Raw genomic sequence first — 9,767 nt, forward strand, 5'->3', positions numbered from 1 at the left:
CATTGGTCGCTCATATGTGCTGCGATAAAGCTGCCGGTGATGACGGTGCTGCGGCTGCAGAGGAATATGAGTGGTGGTGTTTGTTTTTTTTTAACAATAGGAGAACAATGATTTGGGTGGTGGAGAAGGCAATAATGGAAGTGTGGACAGCGCAATGATGGAAGTGATGCAGAGGACAATGTTTCAGGTGGTGGAGAGGACAATGATAGAGGTGGTGGAGAGAACAATGATTCAGGTGGTGGAGAGGAGGTGGGGAGAACAATGATTGGGGTGGTTTAGAGGGCAATGATAAAAGTGTGGAGAATGCAATGATGGAGGTGAAGGAGAGGACAATGATTCAGATGGTGGAGAGGACAATGATGGAGGTGTTGGGGGATAGCAATGATTGCGGAGGTAAAGAGGGCAATGATGGAGGTAGTGGAGAATGCAATTATGGAGGTGATGGAGAGGACAGTGATTCATATGGTGGAGAGGACAATGATGGAGGTGATGGGGATAGCAATGATTGCAAAGGTGAAGAGGGCAATGATGAGGTGGTGGAGAGGGCAAAAATTAATTTAAAAAATTTAAGAGGTGTTGGAGAGGAAAATGATGGAGGTGGAGGAGAGGACAATAATGAGATGCAGGGAAAGGTCAATGAGGGATGTAGGGGATTGGGATGGAAGGAAGAACGGGGACTTATAATGGACTTATGAACAGGGAGAGGAGGATGTTAGATATGGATGTAAAATAGATTGGTTGGTGGAGAAGAGTGCCTAGCCCCTGATAGCATCCTCCTCCATCTCTTAATTCATTGTCATGCTATCAGGGACTTACAATTTATTGGAGAGTGGGAGAAAAGAGGGTAAGATGCATATGACACTTTACAATGAATTGAAGAGTGAGAGAAGAGGCTGTCAGCGACTTGTAATGAATTGGGAGAGGACGGAGGATGCTCAATGCCCCAAATTCATTATTATTCTATCAAGGCTTTATAAAGAATGGTGGGGGGACACGGGACAGGCACTAAGGCTATGTGCACACATTCAGGATTTGCAGGAGAAACTTCTGCTCCTAATGTGTTGGCAGGAAGAACGCTGCATAAAATTCATTTTTTTTGCAATGTTTTTGACATGTTTTTGTTGTGTATTTTTTCCACTCATTAGTATGAGTGAAATACGGTGAAAAAGCTGACATTATGCAGATTTAAATCTGCTGCAAATTTGCAAGGGAAAAATATGCAGCGTGTGCATGAAACAACAGGGATCTCATTCACTTTGCTTGTACTGTAAAACCTTGCATATTTTCCTTGTGCACAAAGCCTTACAGTTAATTAGGGCGAGATAAACACTAAATAATTTATATTATTGGGTGGCAGAGATTATAGTTAATGGGGGACACAGTGCCTCTTATCACTTCATATTTTAAGGGTGGGGTACATATCTGTATTCAGGGGGAGACACAAGTATGTATACAATTTTTGTGACCTTGTTATTTTCAGGGCTGCGATGATCATCGTGATCAATACAAGACATGACTGGGGGATGTTGACATGAGATTCTGTCCAGATGGAGAAGAAACAGCAGAAAATGACTAATAAGACGAGACATCAGTGGTAAGTTCCTGGATGTAGATATGTAATATATCTGTGTGCTTCCAGATTTTTTTATCAGATGGCACACGGACTCGTAAAATTTTATAGGTCCATGATTTTGAGGATCAGAATAGGACATGCTCAATGGGTCTGTAAAAGTGGGCAGCACACAGACACTGCACACGGATACAGGAATGTAGCCTTATTATGTATAGTACAGTCCCTTAGTATATACTGTATTCACTTATTATGTATAGCAACAGTCCCTATTATATAGTTATAGTGTACTCACTTATAATACATAGCACAGTATTTTAGTATAAAGTGTACTCACTTATTAAAGGGACTCTGTCACCTGAATTTGGAGGGAACAATTTTCAGTCATATGGGCGGGGTTTTCGGGTGTTTGATTCACCCTTTCCTTACCCGCTGGCTGCATGCTGGCTGCAATATTGGATTGAAGTTCATTCTCTGTCCTCCGTAGTACATGCCTGCACAAGGCAACGGAGTTGTACATAACAAGATAGGGCACTGTGTACTAAGGGATGGCAATGTTCATAATAAAGGAGACTATGTAAAATATATATATATATATATATATATATATATATATATATATATATATATATATATATAATGTGTGTGTGGCTATATATATATATATGTATATATTATATATATTGTAGATTTGTCACCATAAAAAGACAGAGACCAGACACATTTCTTGCACTGGTGCCCTAAAAGTCAAATGTCAATGTCCACCCCTAACCACACAGATGTGACTGTGACCCATAGAAAAAAGATAAGCACAGGTCAGCAGGCATCAGCAAATGTGTGTAGCCGCCGTTAGCTATAATGCGATTCCCATACCGGAGTTTAAGCGCGTATCGCGCATGCGCGGTTATGCGCAGCAGCCACATAGACCCCAAGCCTCCATTTCATATTATACACTGCGCAGGCGCCGCCAACACAGCGCACACACTGCGCTCCACACCTCCCTTTGATATAGCCTCACTTTACTGCCGGCAGGCACTATAAATAGAATCACTGCCACCAATGTAGGCACACACCGCAAGAAGCAGGATACCCCAGCACTATGCCAGGAGGAGGTTGTAGTTACCCCTTACCCTGTACCACCATTCTTTCATATGTATTACATATCTCCTTTCAAGGGATTCTCCTTCCCCCTTCTTAATCCAGAGCCCTTAAAGGTTCCAAACCTCATTTTCGTCTACTTTCAATAACACAGGTCAGTGCTTACGGCGATAATTTATACCAGCACACATCAAGCCCACCACTAGGTATCATCTTATTGACCACTCAACTTATGTTATTAGCATGTCTCCGGTCCTAGTCTCGTTTAATATGGCTCTCCACAAATTACCTAACCCACGAGAGACCAGGGAGAGGATTTTAGTGCATTTACTGTACCTCATGAACCTTTTTTTGTATAACGGAACTTATGGATTATTGATTGTAAATATAGTTGTATATACATTTGTAAATATTAATGTCACGTGCCTCATTACACGTACAGCACACTAATTATAGTTTGTGTTTACTTGCAGTTTGAGAAAGACCCGGAATAGGGTCGAAACGTTACTCCGTTTCTAATCCTGCTGTGTGTGTGTATACATATATTTATTCACATGTGTTGAAACAAAAGTATCACCCTTTGCAAGACATAACCCAAGAAAGTGTGGCTGTTTTCTTGTTTATTGGATTACTTTGGGGTTTCCCCAAGTACAGCCTGCAGCACCTAGTCGGCTGAGTGCGCTCCATTTTCTTAAATATATACTTAAGTTGAGAGCAGCACCTGCACCCCGATGACAACCCAGACCTTTGCATTTGATGAATCAACGGCCACAAGAATCCTTTCTAAGGTCACGAACCCGGGCGATTTCCTAAAGGTTCCCGCCCACGAAATTAGAACCAGAGACTACGAAAAGGAACGAAGAAAGCTTATGTCTTATGACCTTCACTCTATCACCTTGGCAGAGTATTACTGGCAAAGCAGGATACCACGGGGCCTCCGATGCCATCTGCGCCCCACACTTTTCTCGGAAAACCCGAATTTTGTGAAAAGTTCAAACAAATTTTGAATAAATGCTCATTGGATATTATTCTGTTAACTATTGACTCTCTTCACACAGCAATCAGTGAAGCTGAGAAGAAGGTGTCCCCCATTGAAGAACAGCTAACCTCTACTCTTTCCACAACAGATTGGCAAACATTAAAGACCAAAACAGATAAAATCATCGAAGACCATCGTAAAAGTCTACAAGAGAGGAAAAGAGCAAAATTCCAGAGGGACACGGACGATTACCAACAGGACCGCGTTTACAGATGGAACGATTCACCGAGTGGGGGCTACAGACATGGAAATTATGGCAACAGAAGACCAGATTCCTAGAGTTCAGACAGAGAAGGATCCACCAGCAGCCATCCATGAGCTCGTTTTTCATCAGGACGTCCGCCCAGGAAGCACAACCCACGGACGACAGGAGGAAACCGACCAGGAGGGGCCACTACAATCATTCCAGAGCGGATGACAACACGATCTCAGGTAGGACTCTCAACTCGGTCGTGAACATTTCCGATTACACACTAAACCCATCCAAACCGATTGTCCTACAGCGAGGTCTCTCCTTTTGCCCCACCCCACCCTGGGATAAATTCAGACTTGATCAAGATCTACAACGCTTCTTCCGTAGCATTCGCCTGAGAACACATTTTGGACTTCAACAGGACCCACTAACAAGGAATGCTACACTCCAGACCCCTGAACTTTCCATTACTATGATGGGGTTACGCAATGTGAGCAGTTTCAACCCACCACGGGGCTACCACGCCACAGAGGCATACATTGACCTTATACAAAAGGACATTAACCAGGTATTAGAACAACATAGTAAGGGGCCTTCCCGACATGTAACAACATATCAGATCTAGAGAGACAAGCCATACAGTCACTCAAGAGCAACAAGCACATAACTATCAAACCAGCAGACAAAGGAGGGGCTATAGTAATTATGAACCAAACAGACTACATCAGGGAAATCAGGAACCAACTATCGGACATACGGACATACAGACAGATCACCCATGATCGCACTAGTGACATTAAGAGGAAGATAGAATCAACATTAAATAGACATCTGACCTCTTACACAATAGACCAAAAAGCTGCAACCTTCCTAATCAATCAACATCCTGTAACCCCGGTTTTCTATATCCTACCAAAAATACACAAATCCCTAACCCCTCCCCCCCGGTAGACCTATAGTAGCATCCACAGATTCCATCCTGTCCCCACTATCTGTCTTTTTAGAGAAAATCCTTACACCCCTCATAAAACGAACCAGATCCTTCATTTTGGACATAAGTCACTTCTTGGAGATCATTAGAGGATTTCCCCATCTCCCACAACAGTGCATCCTGGCCATCTTTGATGTCAAAAGTCTGTACACATCCATACAACATTCTCTGGGCCTCCAAGCAGACCAAGACCTTCTCAAAACCTCAGACTTGCCACATAATTCACAACAGTTCTGCTTAGATCTATTGACAATTGTCTTACACAATAACTTTTTTCTTTTTGGCGATCAGTACTACCTGCAGATCTGCGGGACCGCTATGGTCGCGAACATATCACCAGCATACGCAAATTCGTGTATGGATGCATTTGAATGCACCTTCATTTACACAAATGAGCTCTTCAGAACTCATGCCAAAAGTTGGATCAGATTCATAGACGATATCATTTGTCTATGGGAAGGCACCCCTGAAAGCCTATCCTCCTTTCATAACTTCATCAATTCAGTTAGACCTGAACTCCAATTCACCCTGACCTGGAATCTGACCAAAATTTAATTCCTAGATACATTGGTCATCAAAAACGACACAGGTAAATTGGAGACAGATATTTTCACCAAACCAACTGACTCAAATAACCTTTTATTGTATACCAGCGGTCACAATCTAAAAAAACACCATTGGAGGAAACCCTCCACTAAACTAAACAAAAAAACACCAGAACACAGGCAGGGATGCTTACCTGTTCAAGGCCTCCAACAATTGCACTACCCAGGGTGCACCAGGCCCAAATGAAGATAGCGAAAACACAGGTGCAAATAATACCGATGCAGCCAACCTACAATCAGGAATTGGCTGCTTGGAGCACCCGTGCAAAAAAATAGTCTGTATGTGGCATGTTCACACAGGAATACAAAGTATATGGTGAAAAGCCTATTAATGACGCCATATATATATAGCGGGCTAACCATGATGCATCCTGTGTGAACAGAGGCCACAGTGTACAGAGCCATCTAGGGCCCAGGCGCACCCTGGAAAAATGTACAGTGCACCAAAAACATAACAATGTATGCAAGGTATTGGTTGATATTATGGCCACAATATTGAAGCTGCCAACCCACGTCAAGGGTCCTTGTATCTTGGCAGTCCTAATCTAAAAAAACACCATTGGAGGAAACCCTCCACTAAACTAAACAAAAAAACACCAGAACACAGGCAGGGATGCTTACCTGTTCAAGGCCTCCAACAATTGCACTACCCAGGGTGCACCAGGCCCAAATGAAGATAGCGAAAACACAGGTGCAAATAATACCGATGCAGCCAACCTACAATCAGGAATTGGCTGCTTGGAGCACCCGTGCAAAAAAATAGTCTGTATGTGGCATGTTCACACAGGAATACAAAGTATATGGTGAAAAGCCTATTAATGACGCCATATATATAGCGGGCTAACCATGATGCATCCTGTGTGAACAGAGGCCACAGTGTACAGAGCCATCTAGGGCCCAGGCGCACCCTGGAAAAATGTACAGTGCACCAAAAACATAACAATGTATGCAAGGTATTGGTTGATATTATGGCCACAATATTGAAGCTGCCAACCCACGTCAAGGGTCCTTGTATCTTGGCAGTCCTAATCTAAAAAAAACACCATTGGAGGAAACCCTCCACTAAACTAAACAAAAAAACACCAGAACACAGGCAGGGATGCTTACCTGTTCAAGGCCTCCAACAATTGCACTACCCAGGGTGCACCAGGCCCAAATGAAGATAGCGAAAACACAGGTGCAAATAATACCGATGCAGCCAACCTACAATCAGGAATTGGCTGCTTGGAGCACCCGTGCAAAAAAATAGTCTGTATGTGGCATGTTCACACAGGAATACAAAGTATATGGTGAAAAGCCTATTAATGACGCCATATATATATATATAGCGGGCTAACCATGATGCATCCTGTGTGAACAGAGGCCACAGTGTACAGAGCCATCTAGGGCCCAGGCGCACCCTGGAAAAATGTACAGTGCACCAAAAACATAACAATGTATGCAAGGTATTGGTTGATATTATGGCCACAATATTGAAGCTGCCAACCCACGTCAAGGGTCTTTGTATCTTGGCAGTCCTAATCTAAAAAAACACCATTGGAGGAAACCCTCCACTAAACTAAACAAAAAAACACCAGAACACAGGCAGGGATGCTTACCTGTTCAAGGCCTCCAACAATTGCACTACCCAGGGTGCACCAGGCCCAAATGAAGATAGCGAAAACACAGGTGCAAATAATACCGATGCAGCCAACCTACAATCAGGAATTGGCTGCTTGGAGCACCCGTGCACAAAAATAGTCTGTATGTGGCATGTTCACACAGGAATGCAAAGTATATGGTGAAAAGCCTATTAATGACGCCATATATATATATATATATATATATATATATATATATATATATATTTTATTTTTTATTTTTTTTCCAGGGTGCGCCTGGGCCCTAGATGGCTCTGTACACTGTGGCCTCTGTTCACACAGGATGCATCATGGTTAGCCCGCTATATATATGGCGTCATTAATAGGCTTTTCACCATATACTTTGTATTCCTGTGTGAACATGCCACATACAGACTATTTTTTTGCACGGGTGCTCCAAGCAGCCAATTCCTGATTGTAGGTTGGCTGCATCGGTATTATTTGCACCTGTGTTTTCGCTATCTTCATTTGGGCCTGGTGCACCCTGGGTAGTGCAATTGTTGGAGGCCTTGAACAGGTAAGCATCCCTGCCTGTGTTCTGGTGTTTTTTTATACCAGCGGTCACCCAAGATCCACCAAGAATAGTTTACCCCGCTCCCAATTCCAAAGTGTCAAAAGAATTGTGTCCGATAAGAACTTACTAGAAACTCACCTTAATGACATGTCCGACAAATTCAAAGACAGAATTATCCAAAACAACTCTTAAACACCGAAAAACAGAGAGCCTTGGAGTCTACACCCTCCTGCAACACATCCGCCAAACCTGAATGGATTCCCTTTGTACATACCCACCACCTGATAATGCCTAAACTCTACAGTATCATTAACAAACACTGGCCACTTCTCCACAGGTCATATCCTGACATTGAAGCCTTCAAAAATCCAGCACTTATGTGCAAAAGAAAACCACCAAATCTAAGCGATCAATGGGTGAGGGTGGACATTGGTAGTTTATCGAAACAACCCAAACAGAGTTTCATTGGCTCAAAACAAGTGGGGACTTACCCATGCCTGGGATGTGCATGCTGTTCAAACGTCATTAAAGGGGAGGATGTCATTCACCCCCTTTCTTGTAAGAGATTCAAGGCAAAAGATTTCTTCACATGCGCATCTAATTTTGTGGTGTATATAGTCAAGTGCCCCTGCGGCCTCATTTATGTGGGCGAAACAACACAACACATCCGCGACCGCATATCAAGCCACAAATCCACAATTAGGTGCAAAAAGACGTGGTTACCCATTCCAGAACACTTCATATCAGCCAAACACTCAGTTTCACAACTAAGATTCCAAGTTGTGGAACAGGTCGAGAGACCAAGGAGGGGCGGCAACCACAATAAACTACTGAGAGAGAGGGAAGCCTACTGGATACACACATTACAAACCATCACACCAAAGGGACTCAATAGGGAACTGGATCTATCAACATAAGATTCGTGGTTGAACTGCTGTGCCTGTTGGACTGTGTAAGAATCTTCGTAATTGATTAATTAGCTACTCTAATGTAAAATTATACATGTGTAAGATGTATTTGAAAACTTAGTGGTGGATAGATGTGGTCATAATGTACTAGAGCTATTACTTTAGTCCTAACCCTTTATTTATTCTTTCAGACGCACTGACCTGACTAATTATTCCTAATACCCGCCATGGGTAAGTTACAGAATTTTTCGTGTTTTTCCCTTTTTCTTTTATTTATTATTTATTATTTTTTTTTTTTTATTAATTATTATTTTTTATTTTTTTTTCTTATTTTTGTTTCATTATTTATTTTTATTTTTAATTCTATTTTTATTTTATTTATCTTATTTTTTTATTTTCATTACATTTTATTTCATCTTTATTTTATTTTTTATTTTTATTTTTAATTTTCATTTTTAACTTCAATTTTTTCATTTTTTTCATTCATTTCATCATTATAATTTTATATCATTTCATTTTCAGTATATTATATCGCTTATCCTGGTACCTCAAAACACGTGTACATTTATACCTGCAATATTTTAGTACAAGCTTCCATCATATCAGTTATTTCCAGTATTTTCAGTACCATTTGATTTTCTCTATTTAGCTTCCTCATTTCATTATTTTTATTTTTATCATTTTTATCATTCTTATCATTTTTATCATTATTATTATTTTTATTTTTTATTTTTATTTCTATTTTCTCGGTCCATACTTTCTGGGGCGATCTATTATTCTTCATTGGGGTTCCACTTTAATTACCCAACTAGGGATATTTCCCACCAGCCCTCACCACATACTCTGTGCCTCATTTTGTAGTTATTAGCCCCCTTTTCAGGCAGCCCAGCCTTTGGTTTATGACAGGCACGCATCTTGATGGGAGAAGGAGGATCCACAGACTCCTAGCGCCTCACTAGCATGCACTGCGCGTGCGCGGCTTCAACACAGTTACAGACACTGCGAGTCCACACTGCGCAGCCGCCGTTAGCTACAATGCGATTCCCATACTGGAGTTTTAACGCGTATCGCGCATGCGCGGTTATGCGCAGCAGCCACATAGACCCCAAGCCTCCATTTCATATTATACACTGCGCAGGCGCCGCCAACACAGCGCACACACTGCGCTCCACACCTCCCTTTGATATAGCCTCACTTTACTGCCGGCAG

At 42.0% G+C, this 9,767-nt stretch overlaps 1 long non-coding RNA gene across 1 annotated transcript; it reads left to right on the plus strand.

The window, feature by feature from the left end:
• Positions 1-1,524: 1,524 nt before the first annotated feature.
• LOC143818020 (uncharacterized) lies at positions 1,525-9,150 on the plus strand. The gene is made up of 3 exons (XR_013224263.1): positions 1,525-1,594; positions 3,142-4,139; positions 8,750-9,150. It is a non-coding gene; the product is annotated as an uncharacterized LOC143818020 (long non-coding RNA).
• Positions 9,151-9,767: the final 617 nt, after the last annotated feature.

Source organism: Ranitomeya variabilis, chromosome 3 (assembly GCF_051348905.1).
Source record: "Ranitomeya variabilis isolate aRanVar5 chromosome 3, aRanVar5.hap1, whole genome shotgun sequence".
NCBI classification, from domain to species: domain Eukaryota; kingdom Metazoa; phylum Chordata; class Amphibia; order Anura; family Dendrobatidae; genus Ranitomeya; species Ranitomeya variabilis.